Consider the following 26033-nt stretch of genomic DNA (forward strand, 5'->3'; position numbering starts at 1 on the left):
TCTGTGCACTCTGTCTCTATGTATGTGAGCGTGTGTGCATGTGTAATCCCACCCAGTACCCAGATACTGAAATGTTTCAAGAGTTACAAATATTGTCTTTCCATGTAGGAATGTAAACAGTTCAGCTTTAGTAAGTCCCTTATGACTTCACTTTGCTGTTCACCTTTTCATGGTTCTCTTCATTCTTGTGTTTGAAAGTCAAATTTTCTTTTCAGCTCTGGTCTTTTCATCAAGAATACTTGAAAATCCTCTATTTCATTGAAAGACCATTTTTTCCCCTGAAGTATTATAGTCAGTTTTGCTGGGTAGGTGATTCTTGGTTTTAGTCCTAGTTCCTTTGACTTCTGGAATATACTGTTCCATGCCCTTCGATCCCTTAATGTAGAGGCTGCTAGATCTTGTGTTATCCTGATTGTATTTCCACAATACTTGAATTGTTTCTTTCTAGCTGCCTGCAGTATTTTCTCCTTGACCTGGGAACTCTGGAATTTGGCCACAGTGTTCCTAGGAGTTTCTCTTTTTGGATCTCTTTCAGGCGGTGTTCTGTGGATTCCTTGAATATTTATTTTGCCCTCTGGTTCTAGAATCTCAGGGCAGTTTTCCTTGATAATTTCATGAAAGATGATGTCTAGGCTCTTCTTTTGATCATGGCTTTCAGGTAGTCCCATAATTTTTAAATTGTCTCTCCTGGATCTATTTTCCAGGTCTGTTGTTTTTCCAATGAGATATTTCACATTATCTTCCATTTTTCCATTCTTCTCTCTTTGTTCTGTGATTTCTTGGTTTTGCATAAAGTCATTAGCCTCCATCTGTGCCATTCTAATTTTGAAAGAACTATTTTCTTCAGTGAGCTTTTGAATCTCCTTTTCCATTTGGCTAATTCTGCTTTTGAAAGCATTCTTCTCCTCATTGGCTTTTTGAACCTCTTTTGCCAATTGAGTTAGGCTAGTTTTCAAGGTGTTAATTTCTTCAACATTTTTTTGGGTCTCCCTTAGCAGGGAGCTGATCTGCTGTTCATGCTTTGACTTCATGTCTCTCATTTCTCTTCCCAGCTTTTCCTCCACCTCTCTAACTTGATTTTCAAAATTCTTTTTGAGCTCTTCCATGGCCTGAGCCCACTGGGTGGGCTGGGACACAGAAGCCTTGATTTCTGTGTCTTTGCCTGATGGTAAGCATTGTTCTTCCTCATCAGAAAGGAAGGGAGGAAATGCCTGTTCGCCAAGAAAGTAACCTTCTATAGTCTTATTTCTTTTCCCTTTTCTGGGCATTTTCCCAGCCAGTGACTTGACCTCTGAATATTTTCCTCACACCCACCTCACCTCCTGATCCTCCCAGCCCGTGTTTGTGGTCTGAGATTCAAATGCTGCTTCCAGCCTCAGGGCTTTTGGCGGGGGCAGGGCTGCTATTTAGTATGAGATTATGTTCTGGTGCTGAGGTCGGGGCAGGGCCACCTCTCAGGCTCAGTTCCCTCAGGGGGTTTATGCACAGACCTTCCGCAATGGATTTAGGCTCCTGCCCCCTTGGGGAGCCCCTGTCTGCAGCCGCCCCCCAGCCTCCACCTCCCGGGGGGGGCCCGAACCATGGGGGCACCCCACCCCCCTCTCGACCCGCCAAAGAGACCCTCCCACCCACCCCCGCCACCCGTGGGCGGAGGGACCCGCGCGGCCGCTGGAGATCCCGCCCCCGAAGCCCGCCCGGACCAGCCTCCCCCGGTGCCGCAGCCGCGGCCGCAGCAGGTCCGGGCCGGGCCCCGCGTCCGCAGCGTGACGGACCCCCGCGAGAGGCCTGCAGATCCCTCCGGAACAGAAATCTCCCCCGTTCCAATGCTCCGCGGCCTCCGGGTGCGGAACTCGCCGTGAGTTACTTCCCTGTAGCCATTCTATGGGTTGTGGGTTCAGAGCTATGTGTATGTGCGTCTTTCTACTCCGCCATCTTGGCTCCCGCAAGCCAGAGTTTTCTTTAGAAAAAGGTAACAAAAGGTTTTACAAATGAGGTAACAAAGGACTTCAGTCTTAAGTGGGGAGGGGAGGGGAGGATATTTTAGGTGGGAAGAATGACATATAAAAATGCAAGGAGGGAGGAATCGGAAAAGATGAAGTAGTAGTATTAGTAGTAGTAAATCTGAATCATAGGATTTGGGGTTTTGAATGGCAGCATTAAGGTATTTATATTTTGTCATACGTCTGACTACACATAACCTCATTTATTAAAAAAAAAACCCCACTAATATGACATATAGTGCTAGGTTCTGTGAGAGACACAAAGATAAATGCCCTCAAGGAGCTTACTGTCTAAAGAAGATGCAGCAATACAAAAATAATTACAATAGAAGACGGATTATAGAAGTACAGAATGAGAACTATGAAGAAAAGTTCACTGGAATTTATAGGAAGGCAAGATTACTGTGTCTGGGGATGGGACCATGGAATGTTGCATAGAATAAGTGGCATTTGATCTGGAACTTGAAGAATAATTTGTCCTTTATTCTTGAAGAGGACCAATGACATCTTGAGGGTGATGTCTTGACTTGTGCATGAATTGGATATGAGTGGGGCAGAGCTGTATGAAGTCATCAGCCTGACTCTCTCCTCCACTTAAGACAAAGGTTAAATTGACTGGGAAAGGTTCAGGATGCAGTGACTGACCTTGGCCTTTCTAAATTAAGATCTTTCCTAGGTCTATTTGTCTGAGGCCATGCCCCTTGGATGACTAAAGACCTGGTAAGTGTTGAGACAAAAGATGGCTCAGTGGCCCAAACAACAAATTATTGCTATTTACGCTCATTCTAAGCCATTAGAACCTAAACAATGCACCAAAAAGGCTTGAGTTGGGGCTATTATTGGCCATTCAATGAAAGTCAGAGGGATTTGCGTTTTGTGGTAGACTCAAGTAGCTTCATTTAAAACATTTTTAAAAACCTGATTTTTCAGAGGTATATTTCAAGAAATCAACAATGAAAACTGCAGAAGGACAAAAAGTAGATTGTCACAACTTTTTGAAAAGAAGACAAAGAAGGAAAAGACAATGAAGACTGTGAAGAAGATGAAGAAGAAGAAGAAGATGATGATGATGAAGAAGAAGATGAGGAGGAGAAATCATTGTACAGGTTAGGCTGAGGTTAAAGGACATTTTAGGTGAGAAAGCACAAGGCATGCTCAAAAAATAGTGAGTCTGACAAAAGTAACTGCCTTTTCATTGTAGCTCCAGGCCCAACCCTTCATTCTCTGTTACCTCTAACTCAGCCCAGCCATTGCCTGTTACCTCCTGACTACCCCAGACTATTTTCCACCCTTAATCCCATCTAGACCCCTTCTTTGTTACCTCCAGGTCACCTCCAGCCTATTGGCTACTCCTAGATCCCACCTAAATTTTCCCACAAATCTTTTTTCCTTATAAAAAAGGTTACTCTCATTTAGTAAATGTGCAGCTTCTTAAAAATCCTACCAGCTTTTATTGATGAAAAAATAAACCTTGTCTCTGACCAAAAAAAGGCTTGAGCTGAATTCTTTCTAGGCATAACCTGCACATTTTGCCCTTGATTTTGGGGATTCCCAGTACCTCTAGACCTCAACAATGAGGCTAGAAAGGTAGACTGGAGTACTAATCATATAGGTTCTTAAATGCTAGACTTGTTAATGGTGATGATATAACAACAGTAAAAATGAAGATATATATTACTTTAAGGTTCGCAGAGTAGATGACAGGTAATATATGATTGTACCTTGCAATATTCCATGACATGATATTGTGATTAAAATAAATGTAATGTCTCGTTCTGTGAATCATTGATCTTAGAAATGGAAGGGACTAAAGAACTCATCTTGTTCAGTTTCTGCCTTCCAGAAGTGAGGTATTAGTAACCCCATAAAGTAACTGAGACCCAGAGAAGTAAAATGAGTTGCACAAAATCATATAGCTAGTAAGTAACAAAGGGGAAGAGGGTCTAGAACTCAAGGCACTATTATAACTGTTTATTTCCCACTGTTCTCCATGCTGTTAAATAGTTGAATAGTTAAATTAATTTATATTTGATGAAACGACTGGTTAAATATTTTACTGTCCTTAACTTTTTCTAAGAGGTCCTATTTTGGAACTCTCTAAAGAAGTTTCATTAATATTCTCTATAACATTTACATTTTCTGCCTTAAAATATATAAATAAATTAATTAATTTTAAAAAAACCTGAGCAAGATTCTCTAAGACATCAATCTCCACTGTGGTGTAGTATATTATACATATATTACACATAATATTATATATATTTTATATTTATGTTATACATATATGCATGTGTGTTGCTAAATATCCTACTTGTATTTTATCATAATGTTGCCAGACTTACTACCTCATTTTCAGTTTCTATTGGTTTTGTTCTGCTGTACTTATTCAGTAATTTCTTACATTGTAATTTAATCAAGTTACTATGAGGGGGAGGTGGAGAAGGGGCAGAGGTGGTACTAATGTCCTGAGTTTTATTACCAGGAATATTCAGATACTGGGTACCAAGAGATCTCTAAATTTCACGTGCTCCATATATTCATTGAAATCAACCTAGTAAAATGTATGTTCTGACATTCTGTATATAGAACATTGTAGTAGACATCAGCATGTTTTCCTATTTCCTTACTATCTTCTTCTCCAGTAAACCCTATGTATACTCAATAAATTTATTTTCAAAATAAAGGGAGAAGGAAAACACCCATTTAATGATTATATAGCCATTAGACTAAAATATAATACAGATGTTCACTTCTAACAAAATAGCTTCTCTGAATTCAGAAGCCTACATGCTCTGCTCAGTGTAATAACATAGTGGTCTCATTGCAGCCCAGTTAACAAATTCTGCACACATTTTATCAGCAAGAAAACCAATCTGTAACCTAAAAGAAGGGAAATAAAAATGTAGGCTGTTTTTGTTTTTTAATTTTGGCTGGTACATACACTAGGACAGACTATCATGACTTTGTGTAAGCACTTACACAAAAGTGGGAAGATCAGAAATAAAATATCATGTGAATTTGTGGAAATCTGTCCCTCTGATAAGGCCATTCTTCTAAAAGTGGTCACCTTTACTATAATTTTCTGTTGTGGAAGATTTTAGGGGAAGGGGAAAGGGAGAAGGTTTCATGCCACCTTTAATGGCATCCTCTCAAATTGTTGGAATTCAACAATATTCATTAAGTGCTATACACACACACATATGCACATATACACACAAAAACACACACACACATGCACATATACACACCTACATACACACACATATACATATATATGCACACATATACATACATACACATATATGTGTGTGTGTGTATGTGTGTGTATGTGTATGTGTATATATATATATATATATATATATATATATATATATATATATTATGATTCCTCTGGCTTCACTCTTCCAAAGCAGAGTCAGCTACACCTCCCTCTCGGATTCTAGGGGTAGCCCTGAATCATTCAGTGGGGCACAGGAATGAAAGTACAAACATTTTTCCCTGCAACCTTATATACTTTCTCTCATACTAACTCACTCTCTGGGGAGGGTAGTCTCAGATCTTATGTAGTTTCTACGTAGTACAAAGTACACACTATCTTTTTAAGGTTTAATGATGAAAAGTAGAAAATATGTTTATGTTTTGTGGAAGAGTTTTATATTGGTTATCAAATGATGAGGGATATTAGCACTAAAAGAATATTTTGATCCCTAACAAGAGTAAAAAAAAGAATTTTATTTTTGGAAGAGCATTTTGATACCTAACAAGAGTAGAAAAAGAACTTTTTTCTTATATATCTACTAATATTTCTGTATGAAGAAACAGTTTTCAGATGTGATTTGGATCATTTTGAAGAGAAAATGATCTGCTTTGTAGATATGAGGAACTGGATCTCTTTGTCAATAAGGTAGAGCGATGTTTCACTTGTGTGGGATAAAGAGAAATAAAAATATCTTGAATTTAAAAAAAAAACATAGATAAATATGAGTGTAAATAAATGGTTTCAAAAGTACAAAAGAGATGGAGAATGGTGTTGGAGAGCTGCCAAGCTTTAAGATTTGAAAAGCACTTCACAAATAATCTCATCTGAGTCTCACAACAGCTCAGGGAGGTAGGTCCTATTATTATCCCCATTTTACAGAGGAGGAAATGGAAGCAAACAGAGTTAAAGCGACTTTCTAAGGTCACAAAGCTAGTAAGTGTCTAAGGCTAGATTTGAACTAAGGTCTTTCTTCCTGATAAGTCCAGCATTCTCTCTACTGTGCCATGGATTACAGATCTATTTGAGTATTCAGGTATACTTTAAATTAGTGAATAAATGGCCTTGTTATAGTCTGTAGTTTCATTATACAGTATGGATACTGGAATGAAAAGATATAGTCTCAAGTTTTGGAGTCAAAAGAGACAAATCCCCCTATTTCTTTGGGTAATGTTATGAAAGAGTTACCCTGGGGGCAAATTTTAGGGATTCTTATATTTGGTTTTTCCTTGGCTCTTTCTGTCATGGTCTCTTTTAGCTTCTTATTTCTTCTCTCCCAAGGAGTTGAGCCCCACCTGATCAGTTGCCACCCACAGGCTTGATGGACTTCTCTCAAAACTATCAGCTAACTCCCCAATAAAAGTACAGCACTAGATATAGGGCCAGACTCTGGAAGACACTCAAGTGTGTTCTATCAGACTGAGTTGTGAATTTAGAAACTTCTCTTGTGCTGCCAAGCTTACTTTGCTTTCTTTCTTTAGCTGTGCTGTCCTGGCCAGATTACCCAACCTTCTTAAGCATTAGGTTCCTTATCTATAAAATGAACATATTTCCCTTTTCATAATCTTTAAATGGATATAATATTACCTACTTCACATAGTCTTATTTTTTTTTAAGTACTATATAAACTCGGAAATGTCTTGTAGAAATGAGTCATTTCTTGGTTTATTCTAACTTGGTTATCCAGAACTTAATTTCAGGGTTTGTTTTCCATATTTAATTTAGATTTTTATGTGACATTTTATAGAATGACACAGTTAAATGTGTCATGCTACAGGACAACACATAAGATAAGAAACTTCATTTAAATGTTAAATAGTTATTTTATCATTTGAAATGGTGTAAAGACAATCTCTGTTTTTATGGTGATCCATTTCCTTCCCTTATGCGTCCAAGATAATGGAGAATCTTGTTTTTTTCTTAGTATTCAAAGTCCCCTTTCAATTTTTTCAGACACTGATCAGCAAATAGCCCAAGAGAAATCACTACTAAAGTTAGGGCTCTAATCATGAACATTAGTTCACCTTTATGTGACTATAAATGTATATAACAGACCGGATGAATTAAAATACTCGTGTTTTCAAATCACTTCCAAGAGAAGCTCTTGCATAATTTTGAAGACAGTCTTTGAATGTCTTCAGTTTTTTGCAGATACACTATTCCTGCGGGACTTTAGGATTTGCAATGCATTTTATATTTGTAAAATGAGTCAAATGTGACTCATTCGAGTCACATAACTCTGGGAGATAGGTGCTATTATCATTCTTATTTTATAGCTGAGGAAACTGAGCCAGACAGAGGTTAAGTAAATTGCCCAAAGTCACAGGGCTAGCAAGTGTTTGAGGCAGGATTTGAACTCAATTATTCTGGAGTTCAGCCTTGGGCTCAAATCCCCTGGGGGACTTAGTTGCCTCAGGTTATGTGTTCTTTATGATACCACCCTTATGCAATTTTTGGTGGTTAAGGCTACATTTATAAAATCATAGGATAGTAGATTTAGAGCTGGAGGGAACCTCAGAGGTCACCTAGTCCATCCCCTCATTTTATAAATGAGGAAACTGAGGCTCAGGGAAAGTAGGTGGCTTGTCCAAGGTCACATAGGTTAAGCAAACTTCAGAGATAGGATTTGAACCTAGAACTATTTCTCTTTGAGCTATTCTGTATTTCTCTTCAAACCCAGATCTGTTTCTACATATTTCTATTTCAAACTTTTGAAGACTTGTCCCATTGTTTGTGTTTTGGGGTTTTGAAACACAGAGTGACAACATTTGAACTGAAATATTTTGTCACTCTGATTCAAGGTCCACTTCTGAGATATCAGAGACCTATAACTGGTTATCCTGTGCATTACTTTGATCTGAATAAAAAGACCATTTCAGGAAAATTGCTATTAATTTAATATAATATGGCAGTGCCTGATCCCAGTTCTCTTATTCCTATTAGTTTCCTCACTATTTAAATATTTGTGCTGTTTTGGAGAAGAAATTTGAAAATGGTAAGTTTTATTTTAATGTCAGGAAGTTAATTTGTTAGTTTTGAGCAGACTGTAGGGGGTAGAGTAGGTAAAGCAGGAATGGAAGACGTGTTACTTACACAAATTAGAGGATGAGTTCTGGAGAACTGGATTTGTAGTCAGAGGTTCTTGGGTTTAAAGTTCTATCCCATGAATAAGACAATAATTGTAAAGCCCCTTGCAAATGTTAAGGTGCTTTAGAAATGCTAGCTATTTTTCATTATTATTAATTCTGATTTAGCAAAAACTGGGGATAACTATGAAAAGTGGACTGCTAAAAGAGCTATAGGAAGAAAGCCAGCATATTGGGTTGGCCCTTTATGGAGGGAACACTTAAGGACATGAACAAGCATGATGTTAGAGAAGAGAACATGCATGGATTATCATCTCTGCTGTTGGAAGAAAGATTCACATTGATGATATCACCGGTTAAAGTTAAATATAGTTTAAGGGGAAATAGATGGATGGGAATACAGAAAGCAAACCATTGTCGAAGCACTGCCATCACTTTTTGTTTACTCTGTGAAGAACACTGAGTTTTCTCCATTATTTCACTGTGAAATAAGTGACATATATTCTGTATTGTAATGTCCTTTTGAAATATCTATGATGTACTCATATTGACCACATTTCTTTTATATAGTTATAGTTGTCACTATCAAAATTAGAACTCAGGTTTTAAAAACTATGTATATATCTGCATATCTATATCTATATAATCATTGAAATATTTTGTCAAATCTGTTTCCAGAGTTTCAAAAAAGAAAATGATTTGTTTAAACAGGAAAATTCATATTTTTTTCCTAAAAACGAAACAGGCTTTACATATTGTGAAAATTTTTTTCTTTTTCATAATTCCCAACATATTTCTCTAAGAGTTTCTAATGTGAAGGAAAATCACTGCTTGATCTGGAAAAAAAATCAGGAAAAATTTCCTGAAGGAAGAATAGGTGTTCAAGGAATATTTGCAAAGGCATTATAGTATGGTAGTATAGAAAATACAGAAAACATGGAGAACAATGTTCCAGATCCATCTCTTCAGTTTAAAGTGTAATTTTGGGTCAATCGCTTCATCACTCTGTTCCTCATTTTCTTCATCTGTAAAATGAAGGAACTGAACTAAGTCATCTTTGAGATTCTTATTTGTTCTGAGATGCTGTAATATAGAGAATTATAACTAAGAATGCAAATATCACAGACCATACCCAGTGTCTAGAATGGTGTTCTTTCCCAAATGCCACCATCTGCTAGAAAATTTTCTAGTCCCCCCAACTATTAGAGTCTTCCCTCCTAAAGTTACTTTCCATCTACTTTGTATATATGTATGCACCTATTTATTTACATGTTCTCTCTCCCATTAGGATGTAAGCTGCTTTAGGACAGGGACTTTTTTCCCCCTTTTAATATGCAGTACTTTGCACAGTACCTGACCCATACTAAATAATTGTTAAATGTTTATTGATTGATTGACAAAATCTCATCTTATTTTAAGTAATTATTCTTGCTAACTAGGAGCTAAGTTCTTTCTACCTGCTGAAATACTAGAAATGCCCTTTAAATCTGGCACTGATATACAGCCCACATACTCTCCTTTAGTTATAATATCGATGATACATTCTTGAATTAATGAATTATAAAGCCATTGAAAAAAACAAACTGGAATTTTTTTTTTAAAACTGCACCACCATTTTTTTTTTAAAAAGGACTTTTGTTCTGCTTGTTTTTTGTTTTTTTTTTTTTACTGAAAGACCCATTACTTTAGTCCACTTTACTTCAAAGATAAATGGATTGACCTACCATGAGATAATGCTGAGAAAGATCTTATTACCATTAGTAAGCAATATTTAAGTCAACAATTAAGAGGCTCATTTGACAACTAAGAAGATCAATACTAGGAAGTCTTTGGTTACTTGAAGTGGAAAGTCACAGTAGGGAATCTAACTTTTAGAAAAAGGGTTATACCTTCAGTCTTCATTCTTTTGGGAAAGGGGACTAGAAAATAAATTCTTAGAGTTTTTTTAAAAAAAGATTTTATAAGAAAGTAGAATAATCATCAAGTCATTATAGTTCCTATACTTTCAAAAGGTAGAGATAGCTAATCAAAAAATGTTTGAAGCACACTAAATTCTTTGGGTAACTGGAGATAACCACCTCCCAAGTGTGTGCTGCTCTTTATAAATGAGACCAAGCAAGAGGATGAATCACTCTTTGACAATCCATCATGACTACAGAAAATCATCAATGAAAGTCTGAAGACAGAAGGGCAACATTACCATTTTGATACACTATGGTAAGCACATAAATTTGTGCGAAATTCCCATGGAGGAAGGTAGATACCAAAAGTTAGAAGGATGACTTTTACATACTCATCTTTAAATTGGAAAAAAAAAAGTAAGCATGCTACATAAATCTATGGAGATTCTTACTAGGAAACTTCTCATAAGGGGTGCCTCAAAGATTAAAAATCATAGAACTAGGAAAACAGTTTGTCTGTAGAACTAAATAGCTCAAAGCAATATTGCTTGACATTTTGTTGGCTGATAAGTAACCACATTGAGGGATAAAATGCTCACCCAGGACATTTATTTGTCATAGCATCTTTGACAAGTGAAATTTCCCATTAGGTTATAAATAAAAACAGCTGTGAAGACTCCGACTTGTTATTTAAAGTGAACATGGGCCAAGTTTGGAAATGAAAAAAACAGCAATTTGGGAAATTTCATCTCAAGATGTTAAGAAACATTAGAGACAACCCAATAAATTTTATACTAATCATGTTTCTTTTTCTGAAATATGTATCAGAACTTTTGGTTTTCATCTACAAAACTAGTTTTGTTGTGAATAATCTCCTACTGCTCAAATAAAAGACTAGAAAGAGTAAAGTTGCACTTGTTTCGGCCATAAGGAACTGTTATACTTTAGAGAGATATGAGGCATTTTGAAGTGTGATCACAAGTTGTTAGATGAAAAGTACATCAAATCTACTATAAAGTAATATTTTTAAAAGTAGGCCATATTTAGAATAATGTAAATGCATGATTTTTATTCACCTGGCATTCTCCCTTTCCATCTAGTTACCACATGCACTTTATAAGTGTTAAATATTAGCAAATTATGTATTAGTAATACCAGCCCTCCTTTGATATAACAGACCCATAAAGGCTACTTTTTAAGAAAATAATGAAGAACTCCTACCATCTGAATAGAAACATAAAGAGAAATATTGAGGCAAGACAAAAGATTTTGGCAAAGCCTGGGAAGAAGTAGATATAGGTGAGGAAAATTGAGGATGAAAATGAGTTTCCAAAAGCTAGATCACAAGATTCAGAATTGGAAAAGACCTCTGGGGTTGCCAAATTCAATTTCCTCATTTTATAGATGAGGGAACTGAGTCTCTGGGAGAATAAATGGCTTACCCCAGCTCACGTAGGTCATGAGTACTAGAGACAGGTTATGAAATTAGGTCCACTGAGGCCAAATCCAGCTACTTTTGATTTTTCTGATTTAAGTTCATTCTTAGAATAAGAAAATGTTATTTCTGGAAGGAAGTGATCAAACCAGGCTAGAAACCAGGATTCCAGCTTTTTAATCTAGTTGCCTTTCCATTAGGATATATTTCCTCTACTAGTGCATGGTTCAAGGATGATTGTATTTTTGACTTTCTTTGTTCAGGGCTGACTCCATTTATGAAAAAAATAGTAGGCAGCTTCCTATATTGTAAGAAAACCCTCAATGACTTGCAAGGTGATTCCATCATCTGAATCTAGGTCTGACCTGGGCCCAGTGGCACACCAGGAGGGACCCCAATAGTATGGAGTTTTCAGGTGGGAACTGAGAGTGGGGAAGGAAGTGTTAATGCTGAAGAGACGGGAGGAAAACGAAAAGTAGGGATGAGGATAGGGACATTTAAGAAAAAATACATACTTCTCAACTTTTCCAATTTATGATAGCTCTAAAACTACTCTTTTCAGGTAATTCTTGTATCTAGGTTGGTGGTAAGGAGGGATGTATATTCAGTTGACTCTAATCATTATTTTACCAAGACTAGAGCTAATAAAGGCAATTACAAACTTTACCTCCATAAGCTTCATGCGTCACTTGACAACTTCTGAATGAATGCTTCATTGAATTATTTCATTTAAAGGTAATGATGTCTTCTCCAAGTCAATTGATTAATTTAAGATTTATAGTTTATAGTGAATAAAATCCAATATGATTGATTGGCATTTTATGACATTTAAATCAGTATTTATATATGTACATATGTATGTGTGTGTATGTATACATATGTGTATACATATTCATATATAGATATATCTATCTCTCTATGTAGATATAACTACTCTAGTGCCAACATGATATTCACAGGGCTTATGGCAGCCATGAATATGCCAGTGAAATTCTGAATCACAAAATCCAACAGTATCTTCATACAGAAGATAGAACCAAAACATTTATTCAGACACGAGAAAGCCAAAGCCATCATAGTAACCAAGAAGTATATATACATATAATCAACAAACGAACACTCAGGAACCTAGATGTCTGCATTTCTCTCTCCCTCAATTCTGATTGCTCTGACCAATTTCCTCTCAGCTCTGCTCTAGCTCCGCTCCTTTCTGTTCCACCCCTTCCTGTTCCACCCCTTCCTGTTCCATGTGACTTAATTCATGTGACTCAGGCTTCCATGTGACTCAGGCAGGTCACATGAGCCTATTAATGAATAGGAAAGATCTTCCCATTTAAATTACCATTAAAGCTACATATGTAGTTTTGGTTTAATTACATATAATGTATACATACACACACATACAAATATACATACATATGTATGTATAGTTAAATCCAAGAGCCAAATTATGAAAAGCTATGTAAAAGAAGGCAAAATTAGGGAAAGGTCTATCTATAATGCTCAGGGTCTACCAAAAAGGAAGACTGAAAAAAATCAATTAGAAAATCTGTTTAGTAAAAATAATTTTGGTTGTTCAAAACAGCAGGAATTAATAATGTCCATATCCTTAGACATGCCACTGGTTGGTTGGTTGGTTATTGTCCTTCTTACTCAAAGAAAAAGTGGCTAGTAGGGGAGGAAAATGAAAGGGCACTGTAGACAATCAATCCAATCCCTCAATAGCTAGAAAATTAAAGAGATTCCCCTCTCCCACATGCCCCTGAGGCAGATGTAGAACTGAAGACCTACTGTTAATTCATGAATCTGGTGGTAGGGAAGACACTAAGACACTATGCACAGAGAGTCTCTCCCCCAGTGTTACTCCTACCTAATTCTGAGGAGAAGAAGATGAAGGTCCTTAGTCCCTCTTACTGTTTTGTTGGAAAAGTCACAGAGGGGTGCTGGTGCTGAGCCAGCCACCAACAGATAAGGGGGTGGAATCAAGGCATCCTTATTGAAAAGGATTCCTCTTCCGTCTCTATGTCACTCAAAGGGAGGAGAGTGATAAGAACCCAGAGATAGGGAGCCTAGGGCATGGGAAAGGAGAAGACAAGTAAAACAACCTTTTTCTGTTCCCAACAAATTCTTATGTATGACAAGCAGGGTGACAATCATGGTGTCTGTATGGTGTTTGTATCAGGATATTCCAAAAAGGAAGATATTTATTTCACTGAATAGATAGGCTTCTAATCTCTGGCAGTTCATATTCTGGGGTCCCTTAGCAGAGGCACGCAAGTACTGTCTACTTCTATAGTGATTATAAGTGTCCATTCATTGATCAAAGTATTTTTTGAGTATAAAAGTCACTGTGCTAGGCCTCATGGGGAGTACAAAGATGAATAAGACAGGATTCCTGCTGGCTATAGTCTATCAAAATCATCAAAATGGTATTTAGTGTCTGTTAAGCTTTTAAAAAAGTGATAAATTGCCCTCTTTGGCACTCCTTTCATGTGTTAGGAGCTAATGGGGTCAGCAGCTGCCAGTTATATAAATAAACCATTTAGTTGAGAAAAGAAAGTGTCAATCACCTGACATTACCAATCACTGGTTTTAGAAAAGATTAAAAGAAGGGTAATCATTAACCTGGGTTAGCCTAGTGAAGTTATTCTCACTGTGAGAAATCCTGGGTATTATATAGTCTACTTTATTAGAATAATCTGGCCTATTGAATACCATTTCTATGTAAATATGTTTACAACAGATTTTCATTGAGGAATTTGATTAGTCTGTTGAAAGTAGGCCAACTTTGTTTTCTACCACTTCTACTCGTAATAACACATGTCTTAGAAAGAGAGGGCATTCAATTAAAGAAGCAGCAAGCAAGACATAGTAGAAAGAATGGAGAAATAAAATCCTTGGGATTCCAGAATCCTAGAACCGAGAATTGAAAGTGACCTCAGAGCTTGCCCAGTTCAGCTTTTGCCTGAATAGGAATCCTTATGAAAGACTGTGACAAGTGATTTTTCAGACCTCACTTGAAGACTTCAGGTAAACATAAACCTGCTTCTGGATGGTATGTTATTTCAAGCCAGTACAACAATTCTACATGATAGCTCTCATGTCCCTCCCAAGTTCCTTTCTCCATGTTAAATATCCACAATTCCTTTATCCAGTTTTTATATAGGTTGAACTAGAAACCCTTTATCAAGCTGATCGCCCTGTTTTTCATTCATTCTTTTTTTTAAAAAATTTAATTTAAAATATTTTTGGTTACATTTTAAGTTTCAAACTGTCTTCCTCCTTCCCTTTCTTCTCCTTATTAGGGAAGGTCACCATTTTTCTCTCTCTCACACACACATATACATAGATACACATACACATGTAGATGCATGTGTGTGTGTGTGCGTGTATACCACATCATGCATACTTCTATTTATCAGTTCTTTCTTTAGAGGTAAATAGCATCTGCCTTCATAGGTCCTTTGTAGTTGACTTGAGTATTTATCACACTCAGTATAACTTAGTCATTCACAGTTACTTTTTAAACAACATTGCTGTTATGGTATTCAACATTCTCGTGGTTTTGTTCATTTCACTCTTCATTATTTCATGCATTTCATTATTTCTATTTTTTTAACTAATTTACCTGTCATTTCTTATAGCACAATAGTACTCCATCACAATCAGTTACCACAACTTGTTCAACTATTCCTCAAATTCCTCATTTTCACTTCTTTGCCACCACAAAGAGAGCTGCTATAAATGTTTTAGAACATATAGCTCTTTTCCTTTTTCCCAGATCACCTTTGGAAATAGAGCTAATAGTATTATTGCTGGTTTACAAGGTACACACAGTTTTATAACTCTTTGGGCATCATTCCAGATTTTTCTTCAAAGTAGTTGGATCAGTTCACACAGTGTATTAGTACCCACTGCTCTTCATTCTTTCTATCTTATCAACATCTTTCCTAAAATGTGGAGCTCAGTACTCCAGAGGTAGGCTGATAAAGCAGAGTATAATGAAGCTTATCATTCAATGCAGTCTAAGATCTCATTAGATTTTCTGACTTACATATTCCACTCTTGAAATTGAACCTACCATCCATAAACCTTTTTCAGATGCACTGCTATATAGCAATGTCTCCCCCAACTTACACATGTGAAGTTTATTTTTTAATATCAAATATAATCCTTTAAATTCATTCCTAGAAAATCTGATGTTATTAGATCCAGTCTTACATTATAGTCGGTTGAGATAATTTTGGATTCTGATTGTTATCCAATACGTTAGCCATCTGTACTGATTATGTGTCCTTTATCAGTTATTACACTGACAAGCATTTCTCAAGCACAAATGTAGGAGAACATTTTGGAGAAAGAAGTCTAGAGTCTGGAGCAGAATTCAGAGAGGAATGAAAAAGTGAACCAGGCTGACCTGGGTATTTTCCTTAGAATTAAAGTTTCAGGAGGAACTGACCAATCAGAGGAAGTAGTTACAGGGGAAGAGTGATCTTCCTTGGTGAAAAGGTTATTGAGAAATAATCGGATAAGTTTGCCACCTAAATGGTTACCTAAGTCATTGATAAAAAAAAAAAATGAACAGGTCAGAGTCTGGGATATTAAAGATGGCTGGCCTCCTAAATGAGTCTATACATCATTATGTTAAGAAACTTGGCAATGGTATAAAAATTCCTATCACTGAGGCCTATTAACCCTTTCATAATCTGTAGTGTGAGAGCATCGTTTGAGGCTCAGGAAGGTTAATTGATTTTTACTATGGTCACACAGATGAGAGTCAGAGGCAAGATTTGAATCTTGGTCTCCCTAACTCTAAGTCCAGTAGTGTATAAAATTCAGTGTTGCCTCTTCTAAGTTGACATAAATTCATTAATTACTACTATGGGGGTATTAAAATGTGTGGGGAGTTACTTAAGTTATCATCTACCCTGACTGCCGAATGCCTTATTAAAATATAGATATATTGTCTCAATGGTTGATCTATCACACATAGCTTGCTTCTTGAAAAAACAAACAAAATACCTCTTACTGATGACTTTTGGTCTTGTGTCAAAGTTGTTTGTGGATATTTTGTCACCCTCCAGTTCATTTATCAATCATCCTCTTCACCCTAATTAGAAAAGGAAAATTGTTAAATTCAGTTGAGAAATAAACATTTGTTACATGTCTTCCAGATTCCAGGCACCATGTTAAGTCCTGGGGATATAACTGAAAAAGAAAAGAAGTTGCTATGTTCATGTAGGTTAAAATCTAATAAAAAGGTGAGGGGAGCCAATGGCAGAGGAAAAGCAGGTATGTATGTGAGCTCTCCCCCAAACCCATCCAAATACTTGTAAAAAATGACTCTAAACAAGTTCTAGAGCTATAGAACTCATGAAATGACAGAGTGAAAGAAATCTCTAGCCCAGGACAGTCTGGAAGGTTGACAGGAAGGTTCTACAGCACTGGGTTGGGAGTAGTCCAATGCCAGCATAGATGGGACCAGAGCAGGCCTCAGGGGATGGAATCACTGACAGCTGTGGTGGTTTCCCGACTTTTCAGCCCACAAATGCCAAAAACAGCAGAGAAGTTCAGTGGAACTCTATCAGACTTGGGTGAAAGAGGAGCATGGTCCGGCCTCAGCCCCAGGGCCATGGAGGTGGCAGCAGTGTTAGTAGTGGCAGTAGCAGCAGCAGCAATAGCAACAGTGCCTGGTTCTGGAGCTCCTGGCTGACAGACACTGTGGAGGTCTAGTGGCTGATCAGAAGGAGATAGCAGGGATCTCTTTGCCAGTGCTGAGGCAAGATTCTCTTTTGCCCTGCTTGGATCTGGGTTGCAGTCCTGGACAGTGGTGCTGAGGTGAGGAAGAGCACTTGTATGGCAGAGCTTGTGGCTGAAGTGGAGAGGGAATCTTCCTCACAGTTCCAAGGCAGAAAAGAATGCTTGTGGCCACTCATAGACCAAAGCTCAGTATAGGAAAGGAGTAAACAGTTCTCCTTTGATCATACCATCTTGGAGGAACTGAAAATTTACAGATCACTAGAGGCATCTCTGAAAACAACAGCACAAAACCCCGGAACTTTGGGACAGGGCACCCTACACACTGGAAGCAAGGTTCTATCTTAACAAAGAGTTAGAAAGTCAAGCATTTGGCTGGAAAAATGAGCAAATAATGGGGGAAAAATCAGACTGTAGAATGTTACTTTGGTGATAAGGAAGATCAAAACATACAACCAGAAGAAGACAACAAAGTCAAAACTCCTGCATCCAAAGCCTCCAAGAAAAATATAAATTGGTCTCAGGCCATGGAAAAGCTCAAAAAAGATTTTGGGAATGAATAAAAGTCAAGAAAATATAAAAGAAAATCAAAAGAATGAAAAAATAGAAGCCGACATGAAATATCTCACTGGAAAACCATTGACCTGGAAAATAGATCCACGAGAGAGAATTTAAAATTTGTTGAACTACCTGAAAGCTATGATCAAAAAAGAGCCTAGAAATCATCTTTCAAAAAAATATCAAGGAAAACTGCCCTGGTATTCTAAAACCAGAGGTGAAAATGGAAATTGAAAGAATCCACTGATCTCCTCTTGAAAGAGATCCCAAAAGGAAAACTCCTTGTAGCTAAATTCCAGAGTTCCAAGGTCAAGGAGAAAATATTGCAAGCAGCCAGAAAGAAACAATTTGAGTATTGTAGAAACACAATCAGGATAACACAATATAAGAATCAAGAGAAGCATGAAGAGATTAACAGGAAAGGGAAATCATAAAGGACTTATTAAAGTTGAACTGTTTACATGCCTATATGGAAAGAGGATATTTGTAACTCATGAGACATTTTTCAGTATTAGGGTATTTGGAGGGAATACACGTGTGTGTGTGTGTGTGTGTGTGTGTGTGTGTGTGTGTGTGTGTGTGTGTGTATGGAGAGAGAGAAGGGGGACACAAGATGATTTGAATATGAAGGGATGATATCTAAAAAATATAATTAAGGGGTGAGAGAGGAATAAATTAGGAGAAGGAAAAAGGGAGAGATAAAATGGGATAAATTATCTCCCATAAAAGCAGCAAGAAAAAGCTTTTACAATGGAGGAAAAAGGGGAGAGGTAAGAGGAATGAGTGAACCTTACTCTCATTGGATTTGGCTCAAGGAGGGAATAGCATACACCCTCAGTTGGGTATCTTACCGTACAGGAAAGTAGGGAGAAGTAGATAAGAGGAAAGATGATAGAAGGGAAGGCAGATTGGGGAAGGGAGTAGTTGGAAGCAATCACTTTTGAAAAGGGACAGAGTCAAAGGAGAGAATAGAATAAATGGGGGTGGGATAGGATGGAGGGAAATATAGTTAGTCTTTCACAATATGACTATTATGGAAGTGTTTTGCATAATTGCACAGGTATACTTATCTACTGGCCTTCTCAATGAGGGTGGGTGGGGAGGGAAGAAGGGAGAGAATTTGGAACTCAAAATTTTAAACACAAATGTTAAAAATTGTTTTTACATGCAACGGGGAAATAAGATGTTCAAACAATGGAGTATAGAAATTTATCTTGCCATACAAAAAAGTAAAGGGAGGAGGATAGGATCAGGGGGAGGAGATAGAAGGGAATGCAGACTGGGGGAAGAGGTAATCAGAATGCATGCCAAGTGGTGGTGTAGGGGAAAGGAGAGATAAGGAGAAAATTTGGAACTCAAAATTTTGTGGATATGAATGTTGAAGACAAAAACAAATTAATTAATTTATAAAAGCTAATAGCAAAGGAATACATCACACAAAAGGAACCTGAAAAGGAAGGGGGAAAGGGAAGGCCCCCAGCATGGACATGATAGAGAAGTTCAAAGGAATGCAGTCAGTAGTAAAATGAAGAGGTAGTTGGCCTAGGTGCCCTCCTTAAATGGAGGAGTCTTGGAGAAGTTCTAATCAGAGATGCCCAGGATGATAGGGTACTAGCACCAGGTTTTATGCGGCCTTGCAAGATGATGAGATTCCCAGGGGCATGATGGAATCTGGCAAAATGCTATCAATACAGTGACCACATGTAATAATAAATGAAATGAAATAATGTTTCCACTTCCATAAATATGGAAAGGAAATAGCAGTTAATTTAGCACTTAGTGCTAAGCACTTTAAAAATTTTATCTTATTTGATCCTCACAGCAAACCTGTGTAGCTCAAGTTATTATGAACTTACTTTGCAGTTGCAGAAATTAAGGCAAACAGAGGTTTAATGACTTGCTCAAGATCACAGAGCTAGCAAGTATCAGACACTGAACTCATCTCTTTCCTGACTCTTGACCCTATCCCATCAAATCTAGCAAACTTCATACTTACTACACCTTTTCTCCTCAGCACAGTTTTTGGAGATCATAGACACAACTTATGAATCATATCCACCATTTCTTTCAGTACTCTAGAATGTAGTTTGTCTAAGTCTGGTATCAAGTTAAATATGTATCTGGTTTTAATTTTATATACATACACAAAATAGTAAATCTAAATTTTAGAAGTTTAACATATATATTTACATTATATATATATATATATTTAATATATATCTGAAGCAGCCAAAGATGACTAAACCATACTTCCATCCCAGGTTAAAAAAAGAACAAAGACAAAAACATAAAAGCCAAAACAATAACAGCAAAAATAACAATTAACTATTGACTGTGTGTTGTCCTGACAACACAAATGGAGAGGTATGATATCTTCCCCTGATTACGTATTCATGAAGTAATGAAATGCCTCCTGAAACTTGTCAAATCTATTTCTCATTATGATATTGGTGTAGGGACAAATGATACCACCAGAAGTAATCTAGAAAATATTGTAAGGGCTTTTAAGGTATTAGGTAAGAAACTAAATACCTTAGATATATTTAGGTGGTATTTTTGTCAATTCTATGAAATGAAAGTTTCAGAAATAAATCAAGTTCAAGAACTTACTAGAAGCTTAAATAATGGTTTCTAAAAATGGAATTTGGATTTTTGGATCACAGCCAAAGTTTTAAGAATTATTGACCAGGGATGGAGTATACCTAATGAGAGCTTATTACAAAATACTTTTGCCTGAAGTTTAGTGGGTCTGACCAAGAAGGTTATAAACTGAAAATGGAAGGAGAGAGAACGATTGTCTAGATATTATAGAGAAAAACCACTACAAAATGGGAAGAAGGTAAAATAAATGACCAATAATTCATTTACAGAAGAAAAAGGGCAGGAATAAAATCTGCTTCATCAGATACCTATTAACAAATGCACAGAATATGAGTCATAATTGAAGTTCTCTAGAAATAATAGTAGCAGATACATTTAACATCATAGGTTTCCTTTGAGACTTGGTAGTACAGGATTCAGAATTGAATTGAGCAATAGAAGGGCAGACTTTATTAAAAAAGATGAGATTAGAGAAGAGGAGTGGTAGAGTAACACTGACTAACAAAAAGAGAGATTCATATGAGGAAACCCCTGAACAACAGGACAAAAGATTAGCATTTGAGTGAGGATCAATGGAAGGAAAAATGGTAGTTATATTTTCACAAAAGAAACATATGATTTTCAAAAATAGATCATAAACCTGGTTATGGATATCTCCTGGAGTTCTCTGCTTACCATGGAGTAACTAGTAAATTATTGAAATAATTTGATCAGGATTTTATTATTTAAAATCAATAAAGCAAGTCAGACTCATTGTATACCCTGCCCTGGTGAGACTACATTGAAAATACTACCTTCAATTCTGAACATCACATTTTAAGGAAGATATTTTTAAAAAGTGGACCATGTCAAAAGGAGGGTAAGCTGAATAATAATAATAAAAAAAAATAGAAACCATGGGACAGGAGGATTGATGAAAGAACTGGAGAAGGTTAGCCTGACTGAAAAATAGAAAATTTGTGGGTGATAGACACAATGTTTGTCTTTTTGCATTTGAAAGTTGATCATGTAGAGATTCAACTTGTTTTCCTTGGCCTGGAAAGCCGAACCAGAAATAATAGGTGGGGAGGCAAAGAAACAGATTTTGATTGCATATAAGGTTCTTAGGATTCATCAATCAACCAATCAACCAATAAACATTCATCAAGTGTTTACTATGTGCCAAGAGCCAAGATAGTAGATGTGGTGGTAGCAGTAATTTGCTGGATCCAGTTCAAACTACCCCATAGTCAGATTTTGAGTTTGAGCATTCATACCTCAGAAATCAATAAATGCAACAAATTAGGGCATTGTTTATTATTTTGTTAATCATCTAAACTTAAAGTAATGGAGAAAATGTTAATAATGCAGATTAAACTTCCAAATATGCTAGAGGCAGCTAGGTGGCCCAATAGATAGAACACTGCCCCTGGAATTAGGAGGACCTGAGTTCAACAAATTCTGACCCTAGACAAGTTCCTTAACTTCAATTGCCTCCAAAAAAAAAAAAAAAAAGAAAGAAAAAAATCAACAGACTGTAATTGAGATGAAAAGAATGTTATCCTTTATCCTTTAAAGAATAATGTATTATAAGGAAAATGTATTAGAAAATGTTAACTGATTTTAGGCTGCTTGCATTTAGTTTTTAAATATATGCCCAGCCTCTTTCATACATTATATTCTACAACTAGGTTCTAATTAGGAAGAATAGTGAATTCTCTGAAGTAACTGCATTATTTGAAATTGCAATATTTTAAGCTATAATTAGATGTAAAATAAAATAATTTGTTCTAGCCCAATGGAAATATGCAATGAAAATTCCAAATAGACTGACCATTTTATGGGATTCACTACTTGTGTCAGTTGGCATATGTAACTGTGAAATGAATTATAGTGCTTATTTTAGCCCTTTGCAATAATATTGCTTCTTTTAATTGTTCCGATCTATCTGAGTCACATGTTGGGGCTGTAACTGTCAAGTTAGTTCATTTGAAGGTCTCATGACTAAAAACTTTTCACTTCAACTAATGTCCCTACCAAAGTCAGAATATGGCATCTAGGGATTGGTAAATACTGCGGACCTTGTGGCAGTTTCTTTCTTGATTTCTTACTCAGAAGATAATTTCATTGAAATGTGGGACACATTGTCTAGATTTATGTTTGTTATTTGCTTCTGTCATTAATTTTGATCTTGGGGACCATATGATACCCCTCACTCTTATGAGCTAGGAATGACCTTGTCAGTTTTTTATTTTGTCTTATAAATCTAAGTTTCCTAGGAATTTAGATAACTTTTTAAGAGGTGTGGTCCATAAGTACATTTTGAGCAAGTCCAGATTTCCATTTTCTCAAGTCCTACAAAAAAAAATCAAATACTGCCTAGAAGCAAAGAGTAGTCCATCGACATGTTTATATAGATTTCTTAGTCTCACTTCAAATCTCTCATGCTAATTTTTCATTAAATACGAATTTATTTTGTTGTCTTTAGTGGTGTTTTTAAGAAACTGATGCTTTTTAAAAGGTGATCTTGACATTAGCATCAGTATTGGTCAGGGTTGCATTTTATATTACATTCCTTTTGTACTTCTTTAGGGCTGACAGACTGTCAGGGCCAGTCCTATGACTAATACAGGCTATGATTCAGATCCATCCAAAGGGACTTCATTCTTACCAGATTTTGACATTTATAGATTTGTATAAGGTCATATTATCCCTCTAGCCAGAAGTAACTATCACATTGCTTTTCCTATTAAACAAAATCAATCCCCCAAAGAACGTGTGACCTAGTATAATTTTTCTATTGCCCATAAATTGCTTTTCACTTCACAAGGAAGCAGAACAGAGAGAATTTATAGTGTGAGCTAAAAAAAGAAAAAAAAATTAAAGTTGAATGATCCTTTTCCAGGTCTTAATAGAAGTTCTGGGACTTGGTGGGGGCATCATAAAGGATAAAACTGACCAAAATGCATGCAAGCCTTACAGGGCTAGCAAGGAGAAATTGTAATGACCTTGACCAGGGAATTTAGCATTTGTCTCTGTGCTTTTTTCCTACCAACTTATGCACTCTAGAAAACATAAGGCGTATACATCCAGAGACTCCAGAACCTCAGAGCCTTGGCAGTTATTAGTTGAAGAGTAGGTATACTATAAACCATTGGAGATGAAAATTAGGAGGCTAATGCCTACCACAAGCTAGAGAGAGGCTTAGAGCAAGGAGAAGAAACCCATTGGATCAGCAAGTTAAGTTCAAAAGACAGAAGGGGGCCTGAGGTATCTAGCTATGTAGGCTATTAAGAATACCTTTGCCTTTTGATCTAAAGATCTTGGAGCAGATTTTTTTTCCCATAAAGTAATAAGGAACCTGTGCCTGAGACAGTGAAAGGAGCAAGATAGGTTGTTTCTTAAAAGAAAAAAAAGAGCAGAAGTTTTGTTTGGTTTTGCTTTTCTTCCTAGAGAGCACTATTGCTAATCTTATAGCTAAAGCAAAGGTTTTTGCTTTTCTAAGAGACAAGTAAAAAAGAAAAAAAAGACAAAGGGCTTCAGACTGAAGGATCATGGCAAACTCCCTTCTCCTGAAGAAGGGATAGCACTGTATAGCCAAGGACTTTAGCTGAAGCCAGAATTTGGAAGAAAAGAAAAACTTCTCAGACACAGTTCATGGGACCATGCCTGGTAGAATCTGGAGGAGACTACATACATCTATGGGATCAGAGTCTGGTAGAGACAATGTACCCAGCATAGATACCAACAGAACAGAGTCCAAGAATGTCACCACAAGCTATCAGCAGCCATGCACAATCATAGATATGAATTGGTCCTCTATGTATCATGTCCTGACCAAACACACTCCTCACCTATGCGCCCTTGAATCATAAAGCATGCTCACATGTGTTCCATGTGTGTATCTCTCCATATCTGTTTTCTAGATGTATACACTTTTTTTCACAGATGATGAATGTACTTGTGGAAACATATGCCTGAAGTTCATGGGAGAAGTGTTTTACTGTTACTTTTTCTTATATTATGTCATTAAAGGCCTTTGCTTTGAACTAATTATGTCTCTGATTGTTGAAGATGAATATAAGGGAAGGAAACTTATGGGCTATGCTGTGAGTGGATATAGACCAACAGAATATCTCATTCTGGAATATCTATCAGGTAAATTGAGTGGTACCTTCAGGTCTTACTTATGTAAAGGAATAGGCCTTTATTACAGCATATTTTAACTTACACAGGGTTTGAGAGCTAAAAATGAAATATATGGAACAGGAATGAGGAAAAATGAGATGAAATGAAAGATGCAAGATCAGTTGGTGGGATAATGGGTGTCCTGGTCTTGAATGCATGCCAAAGCAAGAAAAAGTAGAAAGGAGTAACGTTCAAGAAAGGTCACCATAGGATTCAGCATAGTCTTATCTTAGAGATTGCCTAGATTCTACCTAGACTACTGATGGGGGCTACTATCACTAAAGAAATGCCCTGAGGCTACAAAAGTTCATGGGTTTTTACGGGAATTAGGTAGGTTCTTGCTTAGGAGAGGCTAGATGGTTTTCCTCCTTGACTCCTGTTTGCAAGATGAGTGCTTTTACCAACTAAACAATGGAATTCAGAGAAGCATGGGATGGGTATATTGAAGTAAGCAGAACCAGGAAAACATTACAGTCATTGTATATGTTATTTCCTTGTCCTCTTTACCCTGCACCAATTCATAAAAATCTTCCCATGCTTCTCAAAATTCATCATGTTCATAGTTTCTTTTGTTGCAATAATATCCCATTGCATTCATGTTAGATAATTTATTTATCCATTTTCCAAAAAAATTGTCACCTCCAGTTCATTGCTACTACAAAAAAGTGCTATTATGAATCAGGTAAAAAATCTGGACAGAAGTTAGAAAGATAATGTTGGTTGTAAGTAGATTTACTTATGAAATGTACTTTTCTCGCCCTTATTTAAAAGTTTTTATCATGTGACATAAAATTTAGGTAAAAGTTTCAGTATCATGTGCTATAAGCATATTGTCAGTTTCTAGGGCTATACCTAATAGCTTCAGTGTTCTGATCTGCTTTGTAGCCCACTAGGTTTTCCACTTTCATTCAAGAAGCATCTGGTGGCCCATATCTACCAAGGAGTCAATTGAATAACAAAGTGAATTCTTCACAATCAACATCTCTAAATAAGTAACTCCCTAATTCTTTACCCACTCCTCAACAAAAGAGATTGTGCATTCCGGGCCTATTTTTCTTTTATTTCAAATTACTCAGCTACGATCACTCTTAAAAGATCTTAATTTAAACCAGTTCTTTTAGAATATATTTAAAGATTATTTTTAATCTTTGACATATTTCCTTTTATTATTTGTTCCAAATTTTTCTTTAGGGCATATTGTAAAATGGAGTTTATAAATTCTTAAGAGATATAACTGTACTACAAAATTGAAAAGACCTTATTTTCATTTTT

General features: G+C 36.5%; 1 long non-coding RNA gene across 1 annotated transcript in view; it reads left to right on the forward strand.

Annotated features, from left to right (window-relative positions):
* The window catches only part of LOC140503046 (uncharacterized), a 31133-nt gene extending 27657 nt beyond the window's left edge, over positions 1 to 3476 (forward strand). The window contains exon 4 of the long non-coding RNA XR_011966689.1: positions 2931 to 3476. This is a non-coding gene — a long non-coding RNA (uncharacterized lncRNA). The remainder of the gene's footprint in view (positions 1 to 2930) is intronic.
* The last annotated feature ends 22557 nt before the right edge of the window (positions 3477 to 26033 follow it).

Source organism: Notamacropus eugenii, chromosome 5, assembly GCF_028372415.1.
Source record: "Notamacropus eugenii isolate mMacEug1 chromosome 5, mMacEug1.pri_v2, whole genome shotgun sequence".
Classification (NCBI taxonomy): domain Eukaryota; kingdom Metazoa; phylum Chordata; class Mammalia; order Diprotodontia; family Macropodidae; genus Notamacropus; species Notamacropus eugenii.